The following is a 15301-nucleotide window of genomic DNA, read 5'->3' on the forward strand; positions in this document are numbered from 1 at the left end:
CTTTTTCTTTCTCCTATTTTTTAAAATGGAAGTTTGTAGTCAGGTCACGTGACCACATCAAGTTCATCGTTCAAACATGTATCAGGAAATTGGAAATTTAAAAATGACTTATGCATGCCAGAGGCAAAGACAAGTGCGGGGGGCGGGGTGCTTCTAAATGCCTTCCAATAACAATGAAAACACGGAAGTTATTTGTGATCTTAGAAGATGGCTAAGGAAAAACTGAAACCTGAAACTAAGGAAACAAAAGTTTAGACAAGATAATCCCAACATCAGAGAGAGCATTTGTCATTGTCAGAACTCCAAAGAGCAATAAAGCTTTAATCCGTTTCATGGACCCTAGGACTCATGGTCTAGTAATTCTTATGTCACCAAACTACCTTATGATCTGTATGAAATTACAGCGTGTCACCACTCTACATCTGCAATCTTAATGTTTCCGTCCTTTGATTGTATGACAAGGAAACTCTTGAACCAGAGCACTGCACTTCACAGGAGTCTGATAGAACCAGCTGCTCATAATTTTGGAGTTTTATAGGGCTTTTTAGTTCCAGAATCCCTGTCTGACCTATGTCCATTTCCAGAATTCTTTTTTTTTCATTTCCAGAATTCTTCAGAAAAACTCTTGCTGTCTTTTAATGTCTTAAAACATTTTTTTTTTAAATATTGAGAGAGAACTACAAAGCTACTCATAGATTTACCCTCTTTCTCTGTTTCTTCTTCAGTTGTGTAATAATTATGAAATCTGGAATGACCGTTTTAAGTTATATTTACTGAGTCTGAAACAAAATGTTTTTAGATGGCCTTGTTCCCTGAAAAATGAATATTACTGTCGAGCATTAACATTCACCCAAATTGATATCACATTGAATTATGTGTGTAGATTTTTAAATGTTTTGTTGTGAAACATCAAAAGAAATGGCTGACTTTTTATTTAATATAAACAAATTAAGGGAAGTTTAGAAATCTAATTGTTGGAAAAATAAACTTCAAAACATAACTCTTCAAAAGTCTACATGCTCACATTTTCTATTCCCGAATAAAAACTTTTGCAAAGCTCTCTGAGAGCCTTGTAAAAGTTCAATGAATTTCATTTAGCATTAATTTCCCTAATCACCACACAGCAAATATATGACACAACTTACAGTTCTGTTAAAAAAAAGCCAGAACTGCTACCTGAACAACCGCTTATAAAAGAGCCAGGCAGCTTACAGATTTTATCTCTTTTTTGTGTGCTTTCTACTACTTTTTATAATCTAAGTGTATTAGAAATAAAATCAAAGTCATTAGGAATCTCTATGCATAAAAGGAAATTAAATATCATACTCAATTACTTGTGCCACCTGTGGCAAATAGTTTTACATGCCAGTTTGTAATTTCAGGGTTTTTTTGTTTGTTTTGTTTTGTTTGTTTATTTGTGTGGCTTTCTTTTTATTTCTTAAGAAAGTGTCTCTTTGTCACTCAGGCTGGAGTGCAGTGGCGCAAACATAGCTCACTATAACCTCAAACATTTGGCCTTAAGCAATCATCCTGCGTTGGCCTCCAAAGTGCTAAAATTAGAGGCATGAGCCCGTGAGCCTGGACTTTTCCTTTTTAAATTACTGACCAATAATAGTTACCACACAAATTTGAGTTATGGTCCATGGTTGATTCATTTTTAAGATCACAATAAAAATATATTCTTAAAAATTATTTCTACAAATTATGAATATTTAAATGAAAATGCGAAGGGCTCCTTTTATTAAGTTTGGGAAATGTTGTATGCTCTATACCACCTATTGATGAATCTCTATGTTTGTTCTTAACGTTTCCAGAAAGTTCAGTCCTAAAGCATCTGTTTAATATGTTCATTCTACATCATTCAAATTTATTTGACCAGAGAATGTTTTTCGCTAGGTATCTGTTTTGCAGAACACACACTGCAAAATGCTGTCGGGTACTGTACTGAATCACACTACAACATTTTGTACTGACATGATGGTCAAAGGTTGAAATGTTTTTCTTTTTTGTTTTCTTATACATTTAGAAAGTTAATGCAAAGTATATAAGGTATCTTGTCCATCAAGAGACTTGTCATCTTTTACAGCATGTATGTGTTGCTCTCTCTTTTCCTAAGATGCTGCATATGCCTCTTCTGTTGATTCACTAGAAAATTTTATCACTATTTTTTCTTATGTCCAAATGTAAAGGAGTTTAAGATGTCTTAAAAAAAGCTTAATAGTTCCCTTTGAAAACAGGCACAAGACAGGGATGCCTTCTCTCCCCACTCCTATTCAATATAGTATTGGAAGTTCTGTCCAGGTCAATCAGGTAAGATAAAGAAATAAAGGACATTCAAATAGGAAGAAAGAAAATCAAATTGTCTCTGTTTGCAGATGACATGATTCTATATTTAAAAATCCCTATCATCTCAGTCCAAAAACTCCTTAAGCTGATAGGCAACTTCAGCAAAGTCTCAGAATACAAAACCAATGTGCAAGAATCACAGGCATTCCTATACATCAACAATAGGCAAGCAAAGAGCCATATCATAAATCAACTCCCATTCACAATTGCTATAAAGAGAATAAAATACCTAGGAATACAAGTGACAAGGGATGTGAAGAACCTCTTCAAGGAGAACTACAAACCACTGCTCAAGGAAATAAAAAAGGACATAAACAAATGGAAAAACATTCCATCCACATGGAGAGGAAGAATCAATATCCTGAAAATGGCCATATTCCCCAAAGTAATTCACAGATTCAATGCTATTCCCATCAAACTACCATTGACATTCTTCACAGATTTAGAAAAAAATTACTTTAAATTTCATATGGAACCAAAATGAGCCTGTGTAGCCAAGACAATCCTAAGCAAAAAGAACAAAGCTGGAGACATCACGCTACCTGACTTCAAACTATATTAAAAGGCTACAGTAACCAAAACAGCATGATACTGGTACCATAACAGATATATAGGTCTATGTAACAGAACAGAGACCTCAAAGACCTCAGAAATAACACCACACGTCTGCAACCATCTGATCTTCAACAAACCTGACACAAATAAGCAATGGGGAAAGGATTCCCTATTTAATAAATAGTGCTGGGAAAACTGGCTAGCCATATGCAGAAAACAGCAACTAGACCCCTTCTTTACACCTTCTACAAAAATTAACTCAAGATGGAGTAAAGACTTAAATGTAAAACTCAAAACCATTAAAAACCCTAGAAGAAAACCTAGGCAATATCATTCAGGACATAGGCATGGGCAAGGACTTCATGACTAAAACACCGAAAGCAATGGCAACAAAAGCCAAAATTGACAAATGGGATCTAATCAAACTAAAGAACTTCTGCACAGCAAAAGAAACTATCATCAGAGTGAACAGGCAACCTATAGAATGGGAGAAAATTTTTGCAATCTACTCATCTAACAGAAGTTGTAATATCCAGAATCTACAAGAAATTTAAACAAATTTGCAAGAAAAAAACAAACAACTCCATCAAAAAGTGGGCAAAGGATATGAACAGACATTTCTCAAAAGAAGACATTTGTGCCACCAACAAACATATTTTAAAAAGCTCAACATCATTGGTCATTAGATAAATGCAAATCAAAACTGCAATGAAATACCATCTCACACCAGTCAGAATGGCGATTATTAAAAAGTCAAAAAGCGGCCAGGTGCAGTGGCTCAGGCCTGTAATCCCAGCACTTCGAGAGGCTGAGGAAGGCAGATCATGAGGACAGGAGTTCGAGAACTGCCTGACCAACATGGTGAAATGGTGAAACCCCGTCTCTACTGAAAAGACAAAAATTAACCAGGTGTGGTGGTGTGTGACTGTAATCCCAGCTGCTCAGAAGGCTGAGGCAGGAGGAGAATCGCTTGAACTCGGGAGGCAGAGGTTGCAGTGAGTCGAGATCATGCCACTGTACTCCAGCCTGGGCAACAGAGTGACACTGCCTCTAAAAAAAAAAAAAAAAAAAAAAAAACTTCAAGAAGTAATAGAAGCTGGAGAAACTGCAAAGAAATAGGAATGCTTTCACACTGTTGGTGGGAATGTAAATTAGTTCAACCACGGTTGAAGACACTGTGGTGATTCCTCAAGGATCTAGAACCAGAAATACCATTTGACCCAGCAAGCCCATTACTGGGTATATAACCAAAGGAATATAAATCATTCTACTATAAAGACACATGCACGTTTATTTCAACACCATTTACAATAGCAAAGACATTAAACCAACCCAAATGGCAATTAATGATAGACTAGATAAAGAAAATGTAGTACATATACACCATGGAATACTGTGCAGCCATAAAAACGAATGAGATAATGTCCTCTGCAGGGACATGAATGAAGCTGGAAGTCACCATCCTCAGCAAACTAACACGGGGACAAAAAACCAAACACCATATCTTCTCACTCATAATTGGGAACTGAGTAGTGAGAACACATGGACATGGGGAGAGAAACGACACATGCCGGGGCCTCTTGGAGGGTGGCGGGGGAGGGGAGGGAACCTATATGATGGGTTAATAGTGGAGCAAACCACCATGGCACACATATACCTATGTAACAAACACATGTATCCTGGAACTTAAAGTAAAATAAAATTAAAAATTAAAAAAGAAGCTTAATCGATGAAGATAGAATTAGAAGTGCATTTCCCCAGTGATTCAGCAGGTATGGAACTCAGTTTTTATTTCATTACATTTAAATCAATTTAGTATTAGATGTGTCCCTTTTATGTTCTTATATAATGCAAAGTAAACTTCACTGAGAAGAATATGAACTATCTCAAACATGGTTGCTATTTTGAAACTTTATAGGTTCATAGCAACACCATGTGAGGTCACTTTGCAAACACATTAAAACAAATATTAGGTTTTCATATGACGAAAATGTGCAATTACCAAAGGTAAACTTGAAAATACTATCTTTCAATAAACGGGTCCTCACTTTTATTTGGAAGGAGTTACTTTATCCTGAAATAGTGTCCAAAGACTAGGAGCAGACTGACCCCAAGCAGAATTGCTTGCAAAAGCATTGGTTTGGAAATCACTGGGCAGTGCTGTCCTAGCACTGTGCCTGGGATAAAGGTTCTTTCATCAGTTAAAGTTACCCATTCACTCTTATCAAGTATGAAATGTAATGCCCCTTGTAGTGCACAGAAATGCTGATTTGCTTGCCTTTCTCTCATTGCTCCAGTATTGACCCAACGTCTCCTTGATAACTCAGTTAGTCTGATATCACTAAACACGTGGACAGTAAATGTTCTGACAGCCCAGGAAGCCTGGGGGAAAGGAAAAGAAGGAGGAAGCAAACAGCCCCCTGCTGTTTGGGCCAGAATTTACCTCAATTTCACTTCCAGAATGGCAGAGAGAGAGGATTAGCAATATTCCTCCTGGAGCCATCAGCAGGTAGTAGTGCTTTCCTGCTCATCAATTAGACCCACGGCTGTCACTGCCACCTGGGTCTCCTTGGGAGACTTGGCTGCATCCCAGTGTGTGAGACACCGAGTGAACAGAGTCAGAAAGTTGCTGATCACTGCTTAAGCAAAGCCACTCAATGCTGGGTCATTGTTTGGCAACAGACACCAGTACGTTTAGAATCATGCTTTTTGACAGAAAATGGAAATCCAAAATATAAGACATAAAACTGAAAGTGATGGCATGCAGCAGAATAGATCTGAGGGAGAAAACATCTCCATATGTACATTTCTTTTTCCCTAAAGACTCTATTTATTTTGACCTTAACCTGACCTCTTTTTAAAATCCTGTTGCCACAAACTGGAGCAATGAGGTCACCTCAATTCCACCTTGCCTGCTTCCTGCTAATAGTTTAGATTCTTAAATAGTTCTGCATGCTTCTCTATGTTGTTTCAGCCAAACCAGCCAGTAACCCTGAGGTATGCAATACAGATGCCATATTAAGACTCATTGTGTCTAAAAAAGTGACATTTCGTACCTACAAAGTCAAACTGAAATATGTCTAACTTTGTGACAACGTTTGGCAAAATTACTATTGAAGTCTTCAAAGAGATGTTGGTGATTACACAGTCGCTCATCGGAAACATGGTCAGAGATACAAGTAAAACTGAATGAAGGTAAGATGGGGGGTGCTAATTTGTATCTCCATCGTCAGAGCTGTTTGCATCAATGTTTTCAAACAAGCCATTCTATTGGGAATAACACATAGCATAAAGTGAGGATCAGAGTTTGTTTTACAATGAAGCTAATTGTATGTCATTTTTAATTGTATATCTTTAGCCAATGGGGTATATAACTGGCCAGTGACCTCTTGGAGAAATACTGAGCACAGTTCTTCATTTGTCTAATATAAGAGATTACGTATTACACAGGACTAAGGAAAATTCATCATTGTGACAGGAAAAGATAAAGCATCTAATAACTGAATGATACCATATGTAGAAACTTTCAAAAATATTTAGTACTTTCTGCCTTTTAGAGTGGCTCAGTTTTGTCTGCATCCACTCTTCTTGGTATCTTGTTGTTGAAATCAACAATATAAATTCAGTGACTTCCTGAACTTCTCCTAGCCTGGAAGCAAAGCCCTGATTGATGGTTCTAAATAGGTATGCACAGACAGGAGCTGAGCTTTTATTTTCAAGTAGATAGAGCCGGACACAAATCAATCAAATCAGAACTTGCCGCTACCCAGACATGAAGCTGTTCATGGATAATAGGATGCTTCTACATATCATTTTTATCTTACATCAGGAGACGTTAAGTGATTCCAGTCATCCTTGAATAAAACTGCAGGATGAAATATTCAACACTGTGTTTCAAAACAAAATTAACCTTTCAAAAATCTTTAAACTCTTTCAAACATAAATTTTCCATAGCACACATAGTAAGGGAAAGAGGATTTTCCAGGCATAAAAGCGGGAAACAATGATACAAGTTACCTATCCTTACACATCGTACAGGATACTGCTCACTCATTCTTACCAAAAATAAATATTTCTTAGGTCTGCAACAACTTTAGGTCCAAGAAACACTTGACGAAACCATTCAGACTTTGTCTTGAGGGAGCTTTAGATGTCAGACTTGAGCTCTGAAACTCAAGTCCCATCCGAAATATCTAGGGAATTACATCAGTCATGAGAAATAAGTTCACAGTAGCAGAGTTTTGTTTTGCCAGAATATAAGAGCGAATACCAACAGCAATATCTAATATCGCCATGTGTGTACTAAGTTGTAATTACATTGAAGTGGAATGCTTCAAGTTTACAAATAAACTTTCATAACCTCACAAGGTTTTTTTGTGACACTGCCTCTTTTTGTTTTTATTTTTGTTTTCACTTACAAGGGGCACGAACATTTTTTAGAGCTGGTAGTCACATAGCAACAAAATTCATTTTCTCTTATGAGAAACTAAGATTCTATCAGTGTGTTTATATGTATGTGCTTCTTCCTTCTACCCTGCAGCTCTTGCTAGTATAAAACTGCCTCTGATGTGGAAATATGGATGCCTCCCAAAAATAGTGCCACATGCTGCCATTTGTGGATGTATCCCAGGGGATGTGAAAGAGGGTTCTCAAGCCCTACTAGTCTTATTTTAGTAAATTATTTCATCTGTTGTATTTTTCAGTTCAAATCAGAGGAGTTTGTTGCTTGTCCAATACAAGATGATGAATTACATCGAAAATGAGAAATCCACATAGCAACAAGAATACAGTGAAAGCACAGGCTTCTACTTAAAAGTTGAGTAATACCACATGTAGGATGCTAAATGTTTATAAAACTGTGTGGGTGGGTTCATGGAATCAGGCCTTTCCTTCGATTTGGAGACCTCTTTACAGCTGTACTCAAGTAGAAAGGAAAATATCACTGGGCTTGCCACTTCCAAAATACCACTAGGGAAAGAATAACTAACTTGGCTAGACATTTAGTTTTCAATTTAAAAATAGTATTAATTTAGAGGTTTTTTTTTTTTTTCTGTTTCTTGATTGGAAAGTTAGTTTAATTATTGTGTTGCCATTTGGCACTTAACTTTAGCTTTGCTTCCTTTGGAAATAAGCACACATTTTGTTATATTTTAACATACTAAGGGATTTATGTTGGGTTTAAAAATATGATGGAAGAATTTTATCATGTGAAACACAAAACGACCATCCCAATAATGCATTATAAGTGATGATCAATGCATTTAGGTTCAGTCCTCCTTAGACCATAAGCATACACCTTCCTGTTTGGGAAAGGTGGAAGTTGTCCATCTGGTTCAGCCTCTACTAACCTTGTAAGGGAAGAGGCTCACAAAAATTCCTTCAAGAGGCTGTGTGTCAGGGTTCCCTAAGACCACCCCACCCATAGGCTAGTTCAGCCTGAGTTTGCCAGCTGATTTTGTTTTTATATGTTAAATATTGTAAATAAATGGTAGAAATGCCCACAAATTCAAAGTATACACTGTTTCATAATCACTTAATCTGCATACTTGTCTTATCACAGACTTATGAGAATGTTTTTAAGGACCGCCGCAGAGGAAGATTCCACAGTTTTCATAAGCTATTTATTTTACAATTCAACTAACATGAAGTATGTACTATCTGACATATAATCTTTAATATGTAAATTAGTTCCATCTCCTTTTGATAATATCTGAGTGAAAATAGGAAATTACTTATTCATAATCTTATAAATATTGATAGATTTAAAAATCATTCTTAGAGTTCCATTTAGCTTTCAGTCAGAACATATACATATGTATGTTTATGTTATATATATATTTTAGGTGGGGATTTTGCCAGTTGCTGAATATGCCTAATCAAGTACATGTTCCAGAAGTGAGGAAATTTGAGGACCAACTGGGCCAACTGTGAGATAAATTTGAGCCAAAACACCATTGATCGCTTGATCCTCATAACCCCCTACTCTGACTGGTAGACTACAGTGACACTTTGGCTCTCCAAGTATTAGTGTCACTAATGCTCTAAATGTTTCTTTTCCTTTCTCCAATGCACAGTCATCTTGGTAAATGGTAATAGGTCCATTTGGACAAGGATGTGAGAAGAATTAACAGTAAACTTTTGACAGTGTAGCAAGGTTCTTCCTCAAGGGGATCCAGGCCCCTACATTCAAGGGGTTCTGAGTGTGCACTACTATTTACTGTAGTAACCTTCTAATTACCTTAGAATAATATATGTGTATTCAATTTTTAACTGTCCTGCAGTATTGAATAGTCATTCACCTAGTAAACAATGTTTTAATTTGTTCCAAGTTTCTAATGCTCTTACAATGCAACAAAATAGTTCACACTCTCTCTTGAACGTGTGTGCTCCTCTTGGTTAGATTCAAAGAAGTAATATGTTGGAACAAAGGAGATATATAAATATATATATCCTTTTTGAAAATTTCCTATTTTCACTCAGATTTTATCAAAAGGAGATGAAACTAATTTACATATTAAATATTATATGCCAGATAGTATATACTTCATGTTAGTTAAATTGTAAAATAAATATATATGGATATACATAATTTCCTATGTTAGAACACACACACTATGTTGCATTCAAATTTCATCACCAACAGTGCTGTGAAAAAGCAAATTTCCTTACCATTGACATCATCGAAAGCCAAAGGGTCACAAGAAACATAGAGGAGTGGCATTCTTGGCAGTGTGATATTTCCATTCATGAAAAGAGCTAGTCCTTCTAAGACCACAAACACATGGCTTCCTGTTTGTGGGGAAAGGAAGTTGTACATTTGTTTAATCACAACTCCATCCTTGGAAGAGAACTCAAGAACACTGCTTTGCTCATTCTCTAATTTGGTAGTTTGTCTTTTAGTTGCTGAATTGTAAGAGTTCTTCATATATCCTGTATAATAGTCTCTTTTCAGATATTTGATTTGCAAAGATATTCTTCAATTTCCTGGATAGTCTTTTCATTGCCTTGATAGTATCCTTTGAAGCACAAAGATTTTCATTTTTAGTTTGTGTTTTCGTGTCACATGTAAGAAACAACTCAGTAATCCAATAACATGAAGGCTTATGTGTATATTTTCTTCTAACGGTTTTCTAGTTTTAACTTTTATATTTAGAATTTGATACCTTTTGAGCTGATTTTTTTATACGGTGTGAGTCCTGGAGCGATCAATGTCCTGGAGATTTTGGAAATGCGAATTGAATTTTGAAGTTTCTTTTTTTTGAAAAGATTATTTATTGCCCTTATGAATTTTCTTCATACCCTTATCAATAATCAATTGGCCATAAATACAAGAGTTTATTTTTGGCCTCTCAATTCTATTCCATTAATCTATATGTCTATCCGTATAACAATTCCCTATAGTTTTGATTACTGTGGCTATTTATTATGTTTTGAAATAGAGAAAATGTGAGTCTTCCAACTTTATTGCTCTTTTTCAAGACTGATATGACTATTCTCATTCCCTTACATTTCTATATGAGTTTTATTTTTATTTATTTAACATTTAATTTTATGGGAAAATGGTAATTGTGTATTTATGAAGTGCAAGAGATATTTTAATACAGGCATACAACGTATAACAATAACATCAAGGTAAATGGAATATCCGTCACCTCAAGCATATAGTATTTCTTTGTGTTACCAACACTCCAATTATATTCTTTCAGTTATTTTAAAAAATGTACAATAAAGGCTGGGCATGGTGGCTCACGCCTGCAATCTTAGCACTTTGGGAGGCCAAGTTGGGTGGATGACAAGATCAGGAGATCAAGATCATCCTGGCCAACATGGTGAAACCCTGTCTCAACTAAAAATACAAAAATTAGCTGGGCATGGTGGCACGTGCCTGTAATCCCAGCTACTCGGGTGGCTGAGGCAGGAGAATCGCTTGAACCTGGAAGGCAGAGGTTGCAGTGAGCCGAGATCATGTCACTGCACTCCAGCCTGGTGAGAGCAAGACTCCATCCCAACAACAACAAAAGAAGTACAATAAATTATTGTTGACTGTAGTCACTTTGTTGTGCTATCAAATACTATACCTTATTTACTCTATCTAACTGTATTTTTGCATCCGATAACCATCCGCACTTTCCTCTGCACCTCCCTGCTACCCTTCCCAGCCTCTGGTAACCAACATTCTGGTCTTTCCCCGTGAGTTCAATTGTTTTAATTTTTAGCTCCTACAAAGGAGTGAGAACGTGTCGTTAGTTTTTCTGTGCCTGGCTTATTTTCATTTAACATCACGTCCTCCAGTTCCATCCATGTTCCATGTTGCTGCAAATTAATACCAACATTGCTATTAATGGCTGAATAGCAGTCCTTTAGGTAACTATGCCACATTTTCTTTATCAATTTGTCAGTTGTACACTTAGGTTGATTCAAAATCTTGGCTATTGTGAACAGTGCTGCAATAAACATAAGCATGCAGATATCTCTGAAATGTGATGATTTTCTTATTGGGGGTATTTACCAGCAGTGAGATTGCTGGGTCATATGGTAGTTCTATTTTCAATCTTTTAAGGAACCTCCAAACTGTTCTCCAGAGTGGCCGTAATAATATATATTCCAACCAACAGTGTAGGAGGGAGGCTTCCCATTTCTTCATTTTCTTTTCAGTGTTTATTATTGCCTGTCTTTTGGCTAAAAGCCATTTTTAACTGGGGTGAGATATTTCATTGTAGTTCTGATTTGCAGTTTTCTGATGATCAATGACGAGCACCTTTTCATAAACCTGTTGCCATTTATAGGTATTCTTTTGAGAGATGTCTGTTCAAGTCTTTTGCCCATTTTTAATTGGATTATTATGTTTATTTTCCTATTGAGTTGTTTGAGTTCGTTATATATTCTGGCTATTAATTCCTTGTCAGATAATAGTTTGTAAATATTACCTCCCATTCTGTGGGTTGTCTCTTCAGTTTGTTGATCGTTTCCTTTGCTGTGCTGCAGAAACTTTTTAACTTGATGTGATCCCATTTGCCCACTTTTGCTTTGGTTGCCTCTGTTTTTGGGGTATTACTCAGAAGATCTCTGCCCAAGAACAATGCCCTGGAGAGATCACCCAATGCTTTCTTTTAGTAGTTTTATAGTTGGAGGTCTTAGAATTCACCTTAGATTTATATCTTTAATCCATTTTGAGTTGATTTTTGTGTATGGTGAGAGACAAGGGTATAGTTTCATTCTGCATATGCATATCCAGTTTTCTCAACACTGTTTATTGAAGAGACTGTCCTTTGCCCAATATAGGCTCTTGGCACCTTTGTTGAAAATGAATTCATTGTAGATGTATGAATTTATTTCTGTGTTCTCTGTTATGTTCCATTGATCTATGTATCTGTTTGCTTGTTTGTTTGTTTCTTCTGTCACCAGGCTGGAGTGCAGTGGCACGATCTCAGCTAACTGCAACCTCCACCTCCCTGGTTCAAGCGATTCTCCTGCCTCAGCTTCCCGAGTAACTGGGACTACAGGCGTGCACCACTATGCCCAGCTAATTTTTGTATTTTTAGTAGAGACGGGGTTTCACCATGTTGGCCAGGATGGTCTCCATCTCTTGACCTCGTGATTCACCCACCTCAGCCTCCCAAAGTGCTGGGATTACAGGCGTGAGCCACCGTGCCTGGCCAGATATATGTAACTGTTTTAACATAAGTATCATGCTGCTTTGGTTACTATGGCAAGATAATATAATTTGAAGTCAGATAATGTGATTACTGTGGTTTTATTCTTTCTGCTCAGGATAGCTTTGGCTAGTCTAGATTTTTGTGGTTCTATATAAATTTTAGGATTTTTTTCTATTTCTGTGAAAAATGTAATTGATATTTTGATATAATTTAATTTTTTTGTATTACCTATTTATAAAAACTTTCTATTTCTCATTGGGTTATTTTCAGTAGTTGTGTCTTCCTAGAACTGTGTTCATTTCATTGATATTACCTAATGTATTGGCATAAAATTATAATAATAGTTCTCAAACAGTTATTTTGATTTCCATAAGGTTGATAGTAATGTCTCTTTTTCATTCCAGATTTTAGTAATTTGAGTGTTCTATTAATTTTTTGCCCTCTTGGTCAGTCATGCTAAATGTTTGTTAGTTTTGTTAATATTTTAAGAGAGTCAATTTTTAGTTGTATTGATTTTCTGTATTGCATTCTAGTTCATATTGTTTTTTCTCATTCATTTTTTTCCTATTCTAATATATTGCCCTTATGCTTACATTGCATTTAGTTTGCATTTCTTTTTCAGTATCTTCAAGTAAAAAGGTAAATTATTACTTTGAGATCTTTATTCATTTTTAATGTAAGGATTTATTACTATAAATTTTCATCTGACCACTAAAGTAGCTGCATCCTATAAATTTGATATATTGTGTTTTCATTTTCATTTGTCTGAAAGTGTCTTTTTACTTTCTCTTGTAATTTATTCTCTGATCTACTTGTTATTTAAATATATTGTTGAGTTTCCACATATTTGTCAATATCCCAAATTTGATTAAATTATTGATTTCTGATTTCATGTAATTGTGGTAAGAAAACACATTGTATCTAATTTTAATCCTTTTAAATTGACTGAGGCTTGTTGTGTGGCCTCATTTATGGTCTATATTAAAGAATGTTCCATGGGCATTAGAGGAGATTGCATATTCTAGTGCTGTTGTGCAGAGTGCTCTACAGGTGCCTGGTAGGTGTAGTTTATAGGACTATTCAAGCTTTTTATTTTCTTGTTAATTTTCTGCCTGGTTATTCCTTGATTTATTGAAGCGGGTTATTGATGATGATAGCTGTAAACATTGAATTGTTTATTTCTCCCTCAATTCTCAGTATGTGTTTCACATATTTTGTGGCACTTTTTAGAAGAAATATGTTTATAATTGTCATGTTTCCCTAGGTTAAGAGTCTTATCACTATAAAATATTATTTTTTGTCTCTAGTAACTATTGTTGCATTTTGTTGTATTAAAATATTTTATCTGATATTAGTATAACCAACTCAGATTTATTTATGTTACAGTTGTCAAGCTATATATTTTTTCTAACATTTTAGTTGTGATCTATTTGTGTCTCTAAGTTTAAAGGCTGTCTCTTATTGACAGCATATAGTTGAATTGTGTTTCTTTTGTTTTGTATTTAATCCATTCTGCCAGTCTCTGTCTTTTCTTGTGTTTGAAGTGTTTCATTCATTTCCATTAAGTATAGTTACTATGCTAAACTAATAAGTTATATCTTACGTCTATCATTTTGCTTCTTTTTGATATGTCTGTGTCTTTTTCCTCTGTTCTCCTATTTGTGTGTGGGGGGGGGGGCATGAGAGAGAGAGAGAGAGAGAGAGAGAGAGAGAGAGAGAGAGAGAGAGAGAGAGAGAGAGAGAAAGGATATATTTTATTTTTATATCTGGATAACATAATTTCCTTACTGTATTTTTTTTACTATCTTATTTTCTTATTGTTGTCTTAGTGATTACAGTTTCTAGCAATCTAATTCAGAATAAAATGCCACTTAAGTTTGCTTCCAAAATAGTTGTTTACATGTAGTTCTAGTTCTTCCCCCCTTTTCTGCGATTATCGTCATACAACTTTTTATCTATATACAGCCTATTGCCATCAACAGAGATGTGTAAGTATTGCTTTATGCAGTTGTTTTTGAAATTAGATAAAAGAAAAAAGTAGTTGCAAGCAAAACAACACACTTGTACGTCCTCCGTATTTAGATACATCTTTACCTATGACGGTATTCTTTTTTTAAAATTTAACTTCTATTTTAAGTTCATGGGTATGTACCCAGGTATTAAGCCTTGTACCCATGAGTTATTTTTCCTGATCCTCTTTCTTCTCCCTCCCTCTACCCTCTGATATGTCCCATTTTGCAGAGCTGAGTTCTTGTGAAGCTTTCCTTCAATTCTAACTTTCGCACTCTCTTTAGTATTTCTTGTGGGACAAATCTGTTAGCATTAAATATCACCAGTTCCTGTTTATGTAAGAATGTCTTAATATCTCCTTTTCCGTAGTTTTCTTGGATATGGAATTCTTGGTTTTTTTTTTTTTTTTTTTTTTTTAACAAAAGAAGAATAGAGAAAGAAATGGCCAAAAAGAATATTAGAGACATAATGATCAGTGATAAACACTAATCTACACATTCAAGCTCAATAATTTCCAAGTAACATAACTCACTGACAACTGCACTTAGACATATTATAATGAAACTGTTGAAAGCCAAATTCCCACTGTGCATGTATTGGTATACATGATGAGGTCCCACAGGTGTCTGAACCTCTACTCATTTTCCTTCATTTGTTTTTTCTTTCTGTCTCTGCTACTGAATAATTTCAACTGACCCATTTGCATGTTTACTGATTCTGTCTTCTGCCAACTT

This window comes from Rhinopithecus roxellana, chromosome 1, assembly GCF_007565055.1.
Source record: "Rhinopithecus roxellana isolate Shanxi Qingling chromosome 1, ASM756505v1, whole genome shotgun sequence".
Lineage (NCBI taxonomy): Eukaryota > Metazoa > Chordata > Mammalia > Primates > Cercopithecidae > Rhinopithecus > Rhinopithecus roxellana.